The 18480-nt window shown below is 39.4% G+C and overlaps 1 long non-coding RNA gene across 1 annotated transcript; it reads right to left on the bottom strand.

Annotated features, from left to right (window-relative positions):
- Positions 1 to 13912: 13912 nt before the first annotated feature.
- LOC309716488 lies at positions 13913 to 15181 on the bottom strand. Its single transcript, XR_014279450.1, has 3 exons — positions 15051 to 15181; positions 14569 to 14689; positions 13913 to 13997 (listed from the first exon to the last, which is right to left on the bottom strand). It is a non-coding gene; the product is annotated as an uncharacterized lncRNA (long non-coding RNA).
- Between the last annotated feature and the right edge of the window lie 3299 nt (positions 15182 to 18480).

The following is an 18480-nucleotide window of genomic DNA, read 5'->3' as shown; positions in this document are numbered from 1 at the left end:
TGAAAACTCAGTTCACAACTATGCATTTAATTTACAAGTACAAAATATTTATGACCACAATTTGAGCCCATAGAATTTCATTTATGTGACAACAATTCACAAAAACAGTCATCCTAGGGTGCTTTATACTGCGAAGTAATACAATACCTACAATATTAGAGTGAAACTCTGAACAATCAGACAATCCCTTGTTGGCAACACTTGTCAAAGGTGGGAAGGAAGAACTCACTTTTAACAGGAAGAGACCTTATGCAGAACTAGGCTCCGGGAGGGGCAGCCATCTGACATGAGACACAGGGGGGAGGGTGGGGGGAAGCAAAGGGAGAAAGGGACCTAATCTTAACTATAGCAGAGATAAGACAAAGATAATGGCATTTGTTAGTTGAGTGAAAAAAAGGAGGCAAGCAGATAAGAAATGCTCAGTGCATCATCGGAAGTCCCCCAGCACTATGAGGCTATAGCAGTATAATTAAGGGATGCTATAGTTAGGAATGATCCAGCTCTAAATATAAGATTTATTGAAAGGAAAGTTTAAAATCTAATCTTAAAGTTAGGGAGGGTGTCTGAGACCTGGAAGCTTTGCCTTTAATTTGGAGACTCTTGGACTCACAAATCTAAAAGTGAAGCTCTCTAGTGGCAGAATATGGCATGATAAGGTACCACAGAGAAGCTGCATCAATAGATAAATTATTTTTATTAGAATCTTTAACATAATGAGGTCTATGACAGGCGTTCAGTTAGCAAACACTTTCATTAAGGGGCAACAAAGCATGATCTATAAACCAGGTAAAATGTCATACACGAGAGGAACTACAGGGAAATGATGGCAGTTAAGGAAAAACAATATTTGTAGAAATCGCTTGACTGTTTGATTGCAGAAAGTAACAAGACAATCTGGTAACCGGTGTGTGCCACACAGACTGAGACCTCTCCAGGGTGTACCCTCCTCACGCCTGGGGAAAACTGCTCCAGCTTCCTCCAAGACACTAAATTGAATAAATGGTCAAAGAAAAATAAATAGCTGGTCTCTGATTGGCAAACAGAATGCATATGGCAATAAAACAAAAACAGAAACGTCCTATTCTGTACAGCTGACGGGGATAATAGTTTTTACTATTTACAGTTTGACAGATTTTGTAGATTACAGAAACTAAACTGGGAAATAGCAGCTACTGTACATGCTGCTTACTGTAATTTAAATGAGAAATTATATATTACAAAATATAACACAGATATATGAATTATTCTGAAACATGTGTTGCTACTATGCACTGGAGTTTAAGTCCACCTTTATAGCCAGACATCTCTCAAATGCCTTTAACTAACTTAGAAGGTTTTAAGGTAACATTTTGCATTCCTGACAATTTTAATTAATTTTCATTCTTTTATCCTTTTTTCATACTACAGATTTAGCTTTTCTGTTTTCTTTTCTCTGTACCTTGAACCTACCTCTGTGTAGGAAACACGCTTTGGAAATAAAATTGCCTCGTCTCATTCCCCTCTTATCTTGCAAGAGGAAAATCTGAACATCGGAAATGACTGCAGGCTAATGCTGGTTGGAGTTCAGTCTGAGATCGTGGCTGCTGAAAGGAAAGGCACAGATGCTGATTTTGGCTGCAGAATCATGCTGGAAATTTTGTACTTACACATCTCATGCTTTGAGTGTTTTTCTTAACAATACATGTGAGCAAGCCCGTCTGCTTTTACAGTTTATTTAAGAATAAAATTGCATTGTATAAACATTAAAATGTTATCTTGAGGACTGATCTTACTGCTGAGGTAATTTCTTTCCACTGGCAAGTGAAGCCCAAGAGCGATTATTATTATTGCGTAACACAGATGATATTCTTATTTACATGAGACTTTTACGTAATGATGCAAATGCAAGGCTCATAAATATTGTGCGGTACAATAATGTAGAACGCAAGTCTGATTTGTGAAAACAACATGCAGTGAACTTGAATTCATGCAGTGATTATCTCTGCCCTGATAAACGTGACGTGTATAACTTGGTCCAACACGGATAAAAGTTTTAATTTATTTCAAATTGTTTTTCTGCTCCTCTTGGAATAAAATTTTATTATAACACATAATCACGGCAGCAAATATTAAAAACAGGTCATGAAACGTGAAGTTTTCAATGACTGCTGGCAAATTGTGTGATTAAAAATGAAAAAAATCTAGTTATGATGGCTGCATTTATTTAAGGTAAACTGTACCTTAAATTGAGTGAGGCATTGGTGCTCTGCTGAGAAAAGACTTATTATATTTACATCCCACAGGCACTAATTACAGTGATTTGCTCACAAACTGGCAATCCTCACTGGAGCCAGAATTCATGAGACAGAGATGTGTCATATATACGGAGCTGCTTTAATTCTTTTCAGATTGGTAGTGTGACTGACAAAGACATGGATTTTGAGGTGTCAAGTGTGTGTTTTCCCTTAAGGTCAAGTGTCTGCAGGAAGAACGAGGAACACCACGTCTGAGTGCCTCATACAACACGGCCAGCTGAGATAATCCTGCAGACAAGGAAACGCCGCTCTGCTGATTCTCATTTCTCACATTTTTCTCTATACAGCGAGTGGAATAGAATGAACCTTAATCCTCTGCTCAGTCGCCTGCAGCTACAGCTCTCAATTTCCCTCCTTCACATTCTGCCATTTTGATACTCGGACAAAAAAAAAAAAAAAAAAAAAAAAAAAAAAAAAAAAATCAGCAGCATTGATTACTGGCAAGTAAGAAAGTGGAGAAATTTTAGTAGAATTAAATTCACAGATACCCTGTCTCTATATCAGCAAACATACATTAAATAATGATGCCCTTCCACATTATAGAGGTCAAATGAACCAAGCGCTATAATAAATTTACCAGCGGTATTTTGGGAATGTTTTTTTTTTTTTGAAACATCTGTTGAACATTTAGTTGTGCAATGATTTTGCATCAGATGTTTGTGGGATTAAAGCTACACATTTCAAAAGCACGCAAATTCAAATGTTTTTGAATCACATGTAAGAGGACAGCTTTGAAGGGCGAAAATGTTCCAACAAGCCGGAAACTTCTGGCTCCTTACTGCTGATTGGTCAAAACTTCCACATTAAACTGCTGCCACTTTGGGCGTTTTTCCCTTTCTGACATTTTCAGCCCAAGTGTCCTGGGAATCATTTCCATATTGGCCAACACAGGAAGTGGTGTGCCCTTTACGTAGTTACTTCAACCTTCAGCCGAATAGCTGCTGTCTTGTCACAGACATCAAATTAGCATTTGACTTTTTATCTTTTTAGTTGTAATTTTCAATAGATTCGACACCACAGTGTCTGCTCCCACCCCCACAACCTCACCTGCAGTCAGCCTGGAATCCAGAGCCACACCACTGTGCCAGCCTCTCTCTTCACATGTTGCCTCCTGTGAGATTCCTGACACCCCTCCCCCACCCATCACCTTCACTCAATACCAGGTTGAGATGCAAATGAGGAGACTTCACTCAGGCAAGTCTGCTGGACCAGATGGAGTGAGTCCCCTTGTCCTCAAGACCTGTGCCCCCCAGCTGTGTGGAGTCTTTCATAAACTGTTTATGCTGAGTCTGAGTCTGCAGAGGGTCCCGGTGATGTGGAAGACATCATGCCTCGTCCCTGTACCAAAGACGCCTCGTCCCAGTGGCCCCCAGGATTACAGGCCCGTGGCACTGACCTCCCACATCATGAAGACCCTGGAAAGGCTCATCCTGGACCAGCTGCGACCCATAGTAAGACCACATCTGGATCCCCTTCAGTTCGCTTATCAGGCTCGTCTCGGAACAGAGGACGCCATCATCTACCTGCTCAATCGTGTCTACACCCATCTGGACCAGCCGGCGAGCACTGTGAGGGTCATGTTTTTTGACTTTTCCAGTGCTTTCAACACCATCAGGCCGACCCTCCTGGGTGATAAGTTAGCAGCGATGCAGGTGGATGCTTCTCTGGTGTCCTGGATTGTTGATTACCTGACAGGAAGACCACAATATGTACGTCTCCCACAGTGTGTGTCTGACAAGGTGATTAGCAACACAGGGGCACCACAGGGGACTGTCCTCTCCCCCTTCCTCTTCACCCTCTACACCACAGACTTCAGCCACTGCACAGAGACCTGCCATCTTCAGAAGTTTTCTGATGACTCTGCGGTGGTTGGATGCATCAGCAGGGATGATGAGACAGAGTACCGGGCTGTGGTCGACTCCTTTGTCACGTGGTGTGAGCAGAATCATCTGCAGCTCAACGTGGCAAAGACCAAGGAACTGATCGTGGACTTCAGGAAGACCAGGAAACACTTGACCCCTGTTTCAATCCAGGGGGTCAGTGTTGACATTGTGGAGGACTATAAATACCTTGGAGTACACATTGACAATAAACTGGACTGGGCTAAAAACACCACAGCACTTTACAGGAAGGGCCAGAGTCGTCTCTATTTTTTGAGGCGACTGAGGTCCTTCAACATCTGCCAGAAAATGCTGAGGATTTTCTATGAGTCTGTGGTGGCCAGTGCGATCCTCAATGCTGTTGCATGCTGGGGGAGCAGGCTGAGGGTCGCAGATGCCAACAGACTTAATAAACTAATCCGTAAGGCCAGCAATGTTGTGGGGATGGAGCTGGACTCCCTCAAGGTGGTGTCGGAGAGGCGGATGCTGTCCAAGATAAAGACAATGTTGGATAACACCTCCCACCCACTCCATGACATGCTGGTCAGTCACAGGAGCACGTTCAGTGAGAGACTGAGATTACCGAAAAGCACCACTGAACGACACAGGAAATCATTCCTGCCTGTGGCCATCTCCCTGTACAACGCATCCACTTAACACACTGTTTGCTGCTACAGCTACACATGTTTCTTTTCCAACTATTTATTTATGAGTGACTTATGTATGTATGTATGTATATATATATGTATATATTGTACTATTCTTAGTTAGCGTATTGTCTGTCTTGTCTTAATGTTGGTTTAAAATGGAGCACTGTAACAAAAAATAATTTCCCCCAGGGATCAATAAAATATTCTGATTCTGATTCTGAATCATTATCTTCCTCTAACCTTAACCTTAGCCATAGTTTATTTGCTTTTAAAATATGTTTTATAATAACAGCAACATCATATGAGTTAATCCATGCACTGTTTAATTATTATGAGAATTTGAAAGTTTTTGAGCTGCGTCCAGGATTTATTCAACTTTATTGCAAGATTTAACCCACTATACTGTGAGTTTACTGTACTGGTCACTGCACTAAGAAAAGTAGCTCCTTTCAGCAAAAAAAAGAAAGAAAGATAAATGAAATGATAAATCAAGTCTACGCTGCCAGCTCAGCACCAAATAGCAGAAAGACAGCAAAAGCAACTCCATGGTGAACGTAATGGGAGATTTAGCAGCTATAGCATCAGATGTTCTGCAGAAACAGAGCTAAAAGAAGAGTCAATATTCAGCCTGTCCTCCTCCCTGAGGTGTAAAATTATGCATTTTTTTCTTCAAAGTTGGTGGAGTGTCACACCGACACACAAGGTGTCCTTTGGCAGCGATGTGTGACGCACTACACAGCATGTAGCTGCGTATCTCCCAACTTGTCATTTTTCAGCTGGTAGGGTTACTGCTGTAAGGTGGCATTTTGTAGCATGAACATAACCCAGCCAGAGAAAGTACAAGCAAAACAAAATGACTAAAAAAGAAAAAGCAAAACACAAAGAAGACAAAGAAGACTGAACGCATGATCGGGTCACCTGATTCATAAACCTGTAGGTTATTCCACCGTCACCCCTCTGACCTCCTCAGGTCCTGTTCTTTAGATCTCTTAAACAGCAAATATTGGTGAGACCAATATGTGTTAGAATGCTGGTATTTACACTATCGCTACACAACAACTGCTGGATGTGCAAACGAGAAATTGCTTTATAACAACATTATTCATTTAAAAATTGATAATATGCTAGCTTTGTCTTCATAACTTGTTTACAGCCACAAAGTGGTTTAATAAATAAATTAAAAAAATCTCCAATTGTTAAAAGTTAATGAAAACCTACTTGAAACTTGATGACTTTACAGCATTTAAAAGCATCTGTGTTTATTTTTTAAATAACTCAGCTATTTAGATACTGTTAAGGCTTAAAGGGATATGACTACTGTGACTGACAGATCAAATCATCTGACACATATTATGGTTCATTGTGAGACGCTAATTGCTTCAGTTTTAGTAAATGAAATTCTATTATTTTACTAGTATGTAAATCGGCAGTTATATGTGTTACATCCATACATTATACGTGCAGCTAACCAAGACAGAAAGACGTATCTCGTAACCAAGCACCTTACTATTGGTTCAGTAAGGCTGAGCCTCCCTAAAAGATCTAAAGCCAAGTGAACACAGGAGAGAGAATAATTTGGTGTGAAAGCATAATAAGGAGTGTCTGAACAAAGAAATAAATTAAAAGAATTTTCTTAAAAAAAATAAGTACTCCTCAACTTGTTCTGGTCTTGTTAATAATTTTGAAGTAACTCCTGCTGACAGCCAGCAACGCTGATTATCACTCACAAGTTGTTCGTGAAAGAATCTCATTGGCTTACTGAAGCCATACTTTAAAATCTGCAGGAAAGGAAGGCAACAAAAATGTGACAACTAGATCTGATTCACATGGTGCTGCTGGCTACTCACACACTTTTTGGCAGAAGTTGTCGGGGTTCTCTCTGCATTATTGTAGGGTCTGGTCTTTGCCTTACAATATACAGTAATGCACCTTGAGACGATTGTTGTTATGATTTGGCGCTGTATAAATAAATACAGTTCAACTAACTTGAATTAGCAGACAAATGATGTGGAAGATTTTTTATTTTATTAAATTGAAAACTGTGGAAATGGATGTCCTCCTCTCTAGATTTCAATGCTAAAGAGCTGAAGAAGTTGAATGAATGCAGAGCCAAAAGCAGCTTGTATTGTACGCTGGTCTTCTGTCAGTCTCATGTATGAGAGGTTTACCTGCACTGCACATGTCCAACGAATCAGGAAAAGGTGCTGGCCTCTCAGCTTGTGCAAATCCAGACTTTGTTAACAAATTCGAAACTGAAGATCCCAGTTGAACAGCAGAGTTAAACCTGCTTCCAGAGACAAGATCCAACTGCAGCCACAAGATGGCAGTAATTTACCAACAGGCAACAGGAGAAGCTTCAGAGGACAAGAGTGCTGTTTTAGATGCAAAATGCCCAATGTGGTCGTTGAATTGGTCGTGTAACGAGTCATCTGTGATGCCACCAAAACTGAATCATAATTTATATTAGTGCTGAGGACAATGCATCTTTTTAGGCTTTGCCAACACGAATTCTGCATAATCTTAAAAGCTCTGAGTTCCTGCCCTGACATATCCATAAAAATGGTGATCAAAAACCAACACGATAATACATTCATATAAAAGCACAACCACCTAAAATTGCAGATCCACAGATTTTAAAGGGTAAGCATCGATTGCCTCGTTTCCCCTGATGCAAGGTCACTGATATAAAGGATAGACACAGCCACCTTGACGCATTCAGTAGTTTGTCGCCTTTTTAAGCCTTGGGTTTGTCTAGTATTTTTTTTTAAATAAATATATAAAAAGAAATTCACTAATCTTTAAGTCAGATAGCTGAACTAAAAATGCATCAAAGGAAATCAAGCCCACAAAATTATTCACTTAACGAAGGCACTAGTGTCAACTTAGTCTGCTGTTGTTCAAAACATTTAAAGAGGTGAAATATATGACAAATGACTGTTGTACAGTCGTCATAAAGGAGAAAATTATCTATAGAGGCCCTATTCATGCTTTTTAAAAAAACATTTAGATTAAATGCATTAATAATAATAATAAAAAAAACAACAGAAAATGAGAAACTTTGCATTGTCTTAGGCTGACCCTACTACTGCTGTATTTTCCAACCTGTTGTCAGCATGTCATGTTGTGAAGACCATATTCTTTTGATAAGATTAACATAGTTTCGCCAGCTAGTTTAATTTGACTCTATACCATAACACCATATTGTGAGAATCTGGTGTTTGTTTGTACTAACAGTTAAGCGGCACCCTGCATGTTTTTATTTATTCAAGCTTATTTTATTCAGACAATCTCTGGTGGAAACTATGAGGTTTAACCACGTTTGCTCACTCATAAAATCTGGATTTAAATATATTGCACATTATTAAATCCTGCTCTCGTTCTTTAACCCGACTCTCGTGTATAGCACAACAGCAGGGCCGTCCATCTGTAGTCTTTTCCCTTGTTTGAATGCTCAGTAGCCGAGTGCTTATTGAAGCAATAGCATTTAAGTGCTTTACTCAAGGACAGCTGCACTGTCCTCTTGAGGAAAACACATTAATGAAACAATGATCTAACTGCCAAAATAACTGGCCTGCTCTGTGCTACGTAGCTCAGTTAATGCACTGTGTCTCTGCCCACTGCACGCTGATTAAAACCTTAATGGTGTTTTTGTTGCAGGTCCAAACTTTCATCTGGCAGTACCTTTCTTCTCAACGGTTTTTATTGATGTAATATACAAAGAACTGTATTTCTGAGAAATTATACACCACATAAACATCTATTTTGATAAAAATAAATAGCTAAGGTTTATCACTGCTATAACTCCTCAAGACTTTATGGCACCATTTGTGAGAGGGGGTTTCATTTTCTTTCCAAATTTCCAGATCTTAAATCGATACCTTTCGCATCCTAAATTCCACCCCCTCAAAAAATCTATAGGAATATTTTCAGTTTGTTATTTAACAATATTATATTGTTTAAAAAGTCTGGGGATCTAGATTTATTAGGTCTTGATGCATTCTCAATCATCCAGGTAAGTAAATCTCCAAAAGTTGATTCTGTTCATCTGGACGTAGCGTTTTCAGTGGGAAAACGTTTCGTCACTCATCCAAGTGACTTTTTCAGTCTCAGCTGACTGCAGCTGATCTTATAAACAGTATATTTGCATAATGACTGAAACCAGCCCACTGAAGGAACAATGGACTGGGAGGTCACCTTCATCATAATCATGCAAATTCTCATGTCTGTTTATAAGACTGGGGAAACCTGCAGTCAGCTGAGACTGAAAAAGTCACTTGGATGAGTGACGAAACGTTTTCCCACTGAAAACGCTACGTCCAGATGAACAGAATCAACTTTTGGAGATTTATTAGGCTTCTCTGTGAAAAACAATACAGCGCAGTGTCATCTGAGTGTGTGAAGTACAGTTCTGTGCGATGCTGCTGGCATTGCAGAGATATGCACAGGGTGTCCTTTGTTGTCTGTGCAGCTGCAGTATTGTATACAAGGAGAGATAAAGAGTGTCAAAGTCTGCCTTTGGATGGTGGATCGGCAGCTGTGGAGCAACTCAGACGTTTGTCAGCATGTTCTGTTTCTAAGCTGTTTTGAACTTAGATATTTTTCTTGCAGTATCTGGTTAGGTTTAGAAAGTCAACAGACTGTAACAGCAACAGACTTTGGTTTTGGTTTGAGTCCTCAATGTCAGCATTTTGATTAAAGCCGTGTCGCCTGATTGCCTATTAGAACTAAGACTAATAAAAACAAACAAACTAGAACTTCTGAAAACTAAAGTCTTCATTGTCAGCCTACACCACTCACCACATCATATTATTCTTCAGGTTCTTCTGTTAAAAATTTTCCAAAATTTTCCAAAACCACAAACATGATTGGAGGGTTCCAGTTTAATGACTCCAGTTGGTGGAGGTGAGACTTAGCAGACAGCTATCAATCAGCTACAGCTGCCTGTGCGGGCACACCCACCAATTAAAGTCTCCAAGCCCCTAACCTTACAAGTGTCCAAATGGATGAAAATGAACAATAATAAACCAGCTGTCACAGCTGTTATGAAGAGGCAAACTATCACTGACTTGTGGCACGTCCACGGTGGCTTTATTTTTAGTTCCAGAGGTTGCTGTTTGAAAGAGACTCTCAGTGATATAGCTACAAGAGACCATGCAATCTCAGTGAAACGCAGCTCCATGTACTGATGACAGGCAAATAACAGTGATATGAAGAGAGAAGTACTGAGTTGAAAAAATTCTCAACTTCAGGGCAGCTGAAGCAGAGAACATCAGTGATTGATATGGCGGTGTGGAAAATATCTATAAATATATAAAAGAGGGTTACTTATGCATCTTGTGTCCACTGGCAACCAAAAAAAATGGTTTTATATAGTTTTTTGTGCATTTTTGTGGTTAGATCCCCAACATAATGTACACAGTTTGGTTACTTACTAGTCAAAAGATATTCTTAGGTTTCCTCTAAAGGGAACTGTGACCTAAATATTCATAAAATCCAGTCTATGGGCCTCTTTCAGCAGGAATCTTTGCTTTATTTTCTGACTTGGATGATCTTCTAAGCAGTATATTAAAAGAGCATCTTGTTTTTATTAAACTCTGGCTGCTATCTTTTGCAGCGTATGGCAGGATAGCATCCGTGCGAAAATCTTTTTTCACACACACACACACACACACGAGCTGTGAGCGAAAGGGCGTGTTTTAAAGCGGCATTTCTCAATCCATCACCGCTGCTTTTTTTTATCTGTCCTGCAAGGTGGTTAATGGAAATTAATTGCATTCACTTGGCATCCCAAGAGTAAAATAGTCTGTGATTAAACAGCTAAAATGAAATCCGGCAGAGCTCTGGGCAGTGATGACCTGGCTGGGTAACAGCTGCTTTCAGACAGACAGCATCACAGATTGCTGGCTATATTGCCAATACAGACTTCCAGTATGAGGTTCATCTTCCTTACTGCACAGCCAGACAGCCAGTATAATTAGATATTGATAGAAGGGCAGTAATTAATGATTAGTCTGCCAGCAACATTATCTGCCCTGCAATTTCATCCACATGTGCTGCGCTGATTGGCCTGGAGGGTCACCAAAACACAGCCAATCATTTGTCATGTTCCTTGACCTGAATCTGTTATAATGGGTTGGAGCAGAGCAGTGATGGAAACCAACAAAATTCCCGGCCCCTTCCACGGTCAATAGATTCAAGAAGGCAGCGAGCTCCAGGCGTGTATGAGATAGATTATCTTAATGATCACAGCAGTCTGGTTTGACCAGCTTTCAAATAAAAAGATCTTTGTTTAAAATGTTGAAGTCCCCTTAAGGACTTTAATAATACTGAGCTGATGAGTATGCACCATGGTCACAAAAATGATACAAACCACCAGAAAATCCTTAATAAATAGCCCACTTAGATTTCCATAGCACAATCTGAATTGTTTAAAATGTATAAAACATCAAACAATTAGCTGTTTATCTTTAGTAAAGGACACATTGTTGCAGTTCTTTACATTGCATAGAGTACATTTTTCTTGAAAAACTGCAGTTTTATTAATATTAGTTAGCGACATTGGGAATAAGGCAGTACTGGAATGGGCCAGATGCTCTATTTAAACATGCTGGAAAGCTTTGTTTTTTCCACTGTGCAGGGTTAATGTGTAGCAGCATACTATAATTCAAACCAAATACTTTCCCACAACTAAACAGGCTTTTAGTGAGTCAAAAGCTAATGTCACATGCAAAGAGCGGACACGTTAACAAAACCCATTTTATAAATAGTTTTATATTAAAAAAATGTTTGCTGATTTTTCTAAAATAAACTCAGATTAAACTAAGAAATTTATCTGCAGCTGAGTGGAAAAACTGGGGGGAGATGTTTCTCCTTTCGACCACATATCATTAGTTACAATAAACTCCATCCTATCATCCAGCCCTCCCTTGGTCCGCTGTCAGTTAATGTTAAATCAATTGTCAGGAAACTGCGTGGGCTATTTGATATGAGCTTCACTTTTCAGAAAAACACATAAACAAGGTTGTCCAGCTCTGCTACTATCATCTGAGGAATATTGCCAGGACACGATCAATACTGAGTTTTACCAAGACTCAAATGGTCATTCATGCTTTTATGTCCTCTCTGTTAGATGGCTGCAGTGGTCTTTTAGCAGGCATTAAGAAATCAATCAACAGACTTTAAATTGTTCAAAATGCATCAGTTTGTATGAGAACCAGGAAGAGTGAGAACATTCAGCACTGGCTGGTCATTTGTTTTAGAATTGATTTGATGTTTCTGGAGTTACGTAAAGAAGTGAAGTACAAAAGGTGTCTCCTCTATCTGGCTGAAACTGCACAGTGAACACAGTCCAACATAAAACTGAATCCAGCTCAGACACACGGAAGATCAACACAGCACGAGGAGTAAAAAGTAACACAAACGGAGAAGCAGAACAGACAGCAGAGAGATTTATGCACACAGACGACAAAACACACCTGAGGGTCAGCAGGTGGAAACAGTTAACTCAGGTGAAGACAATTATCTCAAAGTAAGAGGTAAAACCAAAAGATGAAAAAGACAACTCCAAAAATAAAACAGAAAACAACCAAAATTCAACTAACACTCAGACGACTGAACAAGTTCTCAGGCACCTACTCATAAATGGGACAGAGGGAGCAAAGACGAGAGACTAGAATAGTAAAATCAACACAGAAAGCAAAACACAAAAACAGTGAAATCCAAACAGGAAGCTGAGATGAAGGATATCAGAAGAACTGAAGCTTAACGTGATTATAAAAGAATGAAATCAAAACAGGAACTCAACAGTGATTCACCAGAATCTAAAACTCAAAAACTCTTTCTTTTTTTCTTCTCCAGTATATATATATATATATTAGAGTCTTTCTTTCTTTCTTTCTTAACTTTTGAGACATGTTTTTCTTTTATTGTTGGCGCTGCAATCCAGTTTTTGTATTTCATTTTTTTAACTTAACAGCTGTTTTTGAGATCTATTCTTGGTGTTTTTGATATTATAATATTCTGTCAATGGTATGGAAATCCCAAAATTGCTGTTTATCTGGACGTAGAGTTTTCAGATAAAGACCCTGAAGTCACAGTAGCTGAGTCCATTAATTGCATTACTTTTACTTGTTTTTGGAGCATTTAATGTCTAAGAGAAACCCAACGGGCCCACTCGCTCTGTAAAACCAAAGAAGGAGTCAAACAGGCCTGGTGTGCTTTTCACAAAACTTTTGTTTTTACAAGCTGCTCACTGCAAATTAAATAATTGCACTCACAGCTTTTTTTTATTTTTTATTTTGGGGGGGGGGGGGGGGGTCCAAGAGAAATCATTAATTTTGACTGATGTTTTACCTCAGGACTCATGTGACTGTTTCTGAAGAAGGAGAGGGTCAGAGAAGAAAAGGAATGGATGAAGCTGCACATTTGCAGTTCCATGAAAGAAAGAAGGTAAGGCAGGGTTGAATTCCTGTTTGTCTCTGTGAGGTGAGTGTGACAGGAAGTTTGTCGTGTCTGCCTGCAGGAATATCTGTAATGTGTGTGTGTGTGTGGCCAGTTTGTATTCGTGTGTGTGTGTGTGTGTGTGTGTGAATGATGGCTGTGTGTCTCAGCCAGGGTTATGCGTGTGCACCAGTGCGTGTAATGAACGTCACCATCAGCCCAATTCCCCTCCTCCGTTCCCCCAGCCACACTGCATCCTGTTTATGACCACACCATGAGCAGCACCCCCACCCCTTCTCCACCTAACACACACACACACGCACAAATATACAGTATTTCCTTTTAATCGCAGTTACATTTGGAAACAATCACTTTTTAAGAGGATCAGATTCGGTTTCTCCACTGACTCCATCAGAGTGAGTCTGAACCCACACGAGGAGTCTGTTCTTCGCCGTCCTCATTTGAATAATTGCTGGAGGCTGTTCGCAGAAATGCATAACAATGATAAATTGGACTTTAAGAACCTATCAGGCTATCCAAGGACAGTGTGCTGTAAAACAGGAAGGGACAGGAACAGATGGGGGGACAGAGTGGCGATGTGGCGGCGTGCAACTGCTGCTCAAAGAGAAATGTGAGCAGAAATCTGGGACTCATATCAGCCTTTGAAATCTGAGGTACTTTTAGGTGCTGAAAATGCTTCTGAGAGGCACGAAGGGCTCCACCATCCAGGTCATCTTGCAGATTTATGCAGTGGAGTCAGTGGTTGAAAAAAAAAGAATTTTCTTTAATCTTTGTTGCCGTGTTTACATGATATCTAACAAGTTATAAATATGAGCATCGGGTGCAAAAACACACATCTGCAGCAGCATCATTATCCCCCTGTTGGTGGAAAGAACTGTAACCGTGTTTACAAACAGTGTTGACAGTTCAGTAAGTAAAATACATAAAATATAAAAGCTAAATAGCTACATCTAAGAGAACTTAGAACTATGCAAATACACATTTGGAAAAAAAACAAAACCCAAAACAAATAATAATGCCACTGCTGTCTCAAGACAAAGCTGTGATGCAGCTGTGAAACTTTACAGTTTTCAATTAGCAAATGAACCTTGTCAAAAGTTGATGATGAATGAATTTTTGCCCATCTGGTGTGCACAAGTAGTGCTGTTACACTTCCAAAAGGCCCATTAGACTACTGCAGTAACACATCTTGTGGCCAAAAATAAACTAAAGAGAACCAGAATCAGTATTTTAAGACATGAAGGCCAGGGACCAGTAGGTTTAGCCTGGGATGCTAACTCTTACCTCCATACTAGGGTCCTTTGTACCATCTAGGCTTAAAGGTCCGTTTGTCCATCCAGCCATCCACTGCTTGTCCTGCTGTCACTGGGCGAAGGACTCCCTGTATACCTTGTCCATCTCAGGGCTAATACACAGACACAGACACACACAACAACTCACACTCACGTTGACTTACACTTAAGAATCACCAGCTAACCTAATGTGAAAAGGGGAATTCCAAAAAAGCTCCTTTCTGGACCCACCCTGCATCCACTGGCTCTATACGGAGCTTTACAGATGGACATCTACATGTTTTAGCTGTGAACTGTTACCAGAGGGCAGTGTCAAAAATATGCGGAAGACCTGGTAATGTGGGCTGTTCATGTTTATGTTTGTGCTGCTGCTGATCCTTTAGCTTTATTACTTTGATGGAAAGGATAGAAGTCAGAGCTAATAAAGAATTTATCTGGTTAAAAACAATTTAAAAACAAAAATCAACACCTTACCTACAGCAAGTATCGTCGCCATCGGGCTATGTGCTGCTGGCTTTTTGGAGGACTCCATAGCCTCTGAACAGGCTGAGTTTCCACAGTCCCTCTCTCTGCAAATTGTTAAGCTGACAGACACCAGTGCAGGACCAGGACTAAAAAAATACTAAACAAGCTTCCTCATTCAGGCGAGGTGTGAATCCCACTCAGAAGCACGGGGAAAGTTGAAATCTTGGCCAGTCATGTTTTAGATCGTGCCTACAAGAAGAAGCCTTTTAGACAGGAGCGTTAAAAAGGACAGACATGCAGTATTTAACTGAAAAGACAATGAGGAGCTGAAGAGCTTTTAAAAGAGTTGCATTTTGTTCCTGTGTGAGCATCCTTTCAGCGTACACAGACCTCAATCACTCTCTGGCACAAATGTGCACAATCAGTTTTGCTTGGGTCTCATTTGGCTGCGACTGACGCTGAAGGTCCGTATTATACAGGCTGAATGTCAGGTGTGTTGTGGAATTTGGGCCAAACCCATGTCAAGTCCAGTTAATGATTTCTGGGCCACATCTGGCTCATACCACATTTGGCATTGCTACAACCAACCTTGTTCTGCTCGTTGATATTGATAGTTTTAAAACCCTTTCTCTTGATCCCCACAATAGGACTGATATGTACCGTCTGCGCCAAAGTCTTTTACATTGTAATGATTAATAGCATTATGTTAAATCTGTGAGCTAGGCTACAGTGTAGCTTTATGCTGTATGCCTCAGACTACAGGCTTCCTGCCACAAATGTAAAAACCCGTTGCCTTTTTGTTGATCTTTATTACTACTTTTTTGGCAGTAAAAACCAGTGTATATTGATCAGTAATACTGCAGATAAGTAAGATATAATTGATTTAGTCATTATGCTATGCATTAGCTTGTGTTTTAGCAGTGCTGACATGCTCCATTTTTGCAAAACATTCAAAAGATCAATTTTCAAAGCTCTGACAGTCTCTGTATGGATCAGTGTTGATTCTTAAGTCTGTTTTCATTCTTATATTGCACTGAAAGTAACTCTTGTTCAACATTTATTAGCTAAAAGTGCAGCATAAAATCAATTTCCCTCATGATGGCAAGGCATTCCAGATATTCAAGCACACATGCTTGTGGTTGCACGTATACCTGCAAACAACAATGTTACCTTTTAGAGCTGGAATACAACACAGCACTATAAAGCTTAACAGCCAGCATGCATGTCCTTCCTAGACTGTGTGATGGCCTTGTGGCTCCATCGTCTTTCTGCTTTGAATTTGGCAAACAGGAAGTTTGAGGAGTAGTTACACATATTTCTTTTGTACTCGAGATCCTGATAAGCTTTTCCTGTATTTACCTGTTACTCCAATTGGACGTCCTCTATTAATTACATTTTGTAAACAACTATACCCCCACCTACAGATGCACATGTGCAATGGTAATACAAAGATATTTTTAGCCTTAGTCTCAACTGTACTGCGAAGCTAACGTGACAAGTATGTCAACATAAAGAGATCAGGATTAACAGTGAACTACAGGCAGCAGGCCAGATGGAAAGAGAGCAGTTACTGAGTTTAAACTCCATGTTCCAGGTGAGAGAGTTTTCATGCAGCATACCAGGCTGGTGCAGCAGACGTTCTCTAAATGAACCATTAGTTTTTGAAGCGGGGGCCAGTGGATGTCCAGCAGAGCCCGGGTGCATACTTGTCTTCTTCATGCTTAGATCATCTGAATAATTGATTGGATACATCTCATACTGCCGTAGGACTGGAGAGACGTGTTGGTGAAATGTCAACACATTTCCACCCAATTAGCCCATTCTGCTGCGCATGAACTCTTTTGAAGAGTTATAAGGGCAACGAGACTGCGGTGTGGAAAGCAGAGTGGTTTTTCCATGCAAAACTAATGGCCACGGAGGAGCATCACACCAACATAAACGCTATTTGTAAGGTCCCAAATGTACAATATAGCAAAGTGCAATACACACACTGCACTTTGCATTACAGTCAGATTGAGGAAACAAACACAGGACTGTGGAGCAAAATGAACCAAAAAGCGAGCTGTAGTTTTAAGCTGGTGATTACTTAAAGGGAAGCAGGAAGCATGCGCAACAAATATATAAATGATATTTATGATGTGTCCAAAATGTTAAATTTCGTTTTCTTTGCAGATGATACAATTTTTTATTGTGCTGGGGAAAAATTGAAAGAATTGGCTGAATTAATGGTTTCTGAAATGGAAAAACTAAAAAAAATGGTTTGATGTAAACAAATTATCTTTGAACTTGACAAAAACAAAATTTATGATTTTTGGAAATCGGGTAACAGAGGATGAAGTAACTCTGTCCATTGATGGAATTCCGATTGAGAGAGTTACTGAACTCCGTTTTTTTGGGGTAGTATTGGATGATAAATTAACATGGAAATCTAATATTAAACATGTTAGAAAAAAGATGGTTAAAAATATTTATATTTTGGGTAATGTCAGAGATATACTAGATTATAAGGCAATGCGTATTTTATATTTCTCACTAATTTTCTCCTATCTCAGTTATTGTGCTGAAGTGTGGGGGAATACATATGCGACTAATATAAATCCTTTATACTTGTTACAGAAGAAAGTGGTACGAATGGTTCATAATGTTAAATACAGAGAACATACAAATAATCTGTTTATAAAATCGAAATTGTTGAAATTTGAAGACTTAGTGAAATTACAGACATTATTATTCATGTTCAAGGCAAGAAGTAATGCATTACCTCTTAAGTTACAAAGTTTGTTTGTATTGTGTTCAGGAAGTGGGCACAGTAGAAGGAAGTTTGACTTTAAGCATCAGTTTGCTAAGACCACACAAAGGCCAATGTGTCCGACAGTTAAAGGTATAAGAATATGGAATTCTCTTCAAAATAATCTCAAGAGTTGTACAAATATGCACCGTTTTAAAATGTGTTACATACTTAAAAGGATAAATCAATATGAAGAACATGAAAGTAATTTGGGCTAAATGTGGAAGGAATAATTTTCATTGCCATGTAGTAGTGCTGTATATTGTTGATCATACTGATTTGTTGTTTAGTTTTGCATTGTTACATATTGATACATGTTAGAGGGTATTTTTGGGTTGTTGGTGCCCTCTTGGAAGAATAATTAGATTGCAGATAGGGGGCAGGAAGTGGTAATAAGAATTAATTCTTCTTCCTGCTCCTTTTCACCCATGGGTGCAGTGTTATATTAATGAGAAAGAGGATTTGAATGTAGGAAATGAAACACTGTTGAACCATGTGTGTGAAATAAATAAATAAAGAAAGAAAGAAAGAAAGAAAGAAAGAAAGAAAGAAAGAAAGAAAGAAAGAAAGTCCAGTGGAGGACTAACAATAGAAAAACAAAAAATGCTGTGAAGAAAGAAAAAAAGAGCTCCTATTTCTTTTTCTTGACAC

Source organism: Aulonocara stuartgranti, assembly GCF_965226115.1.
Source record: "Aulonocara stuartgranti genome assembly, chromosome: 11".
Classification (NCBI taxonomy): Eukaryota; Metazoa; Chordata; class Actinopteri; order Cichliformes; family Cichlidae; genus Aulonocara; species Aulonocara stuartgranti.
Note: the sequence above shows the minus strand (reverse complement) of the source record. Positions and strands in the feature narration are given on the sequence as shown.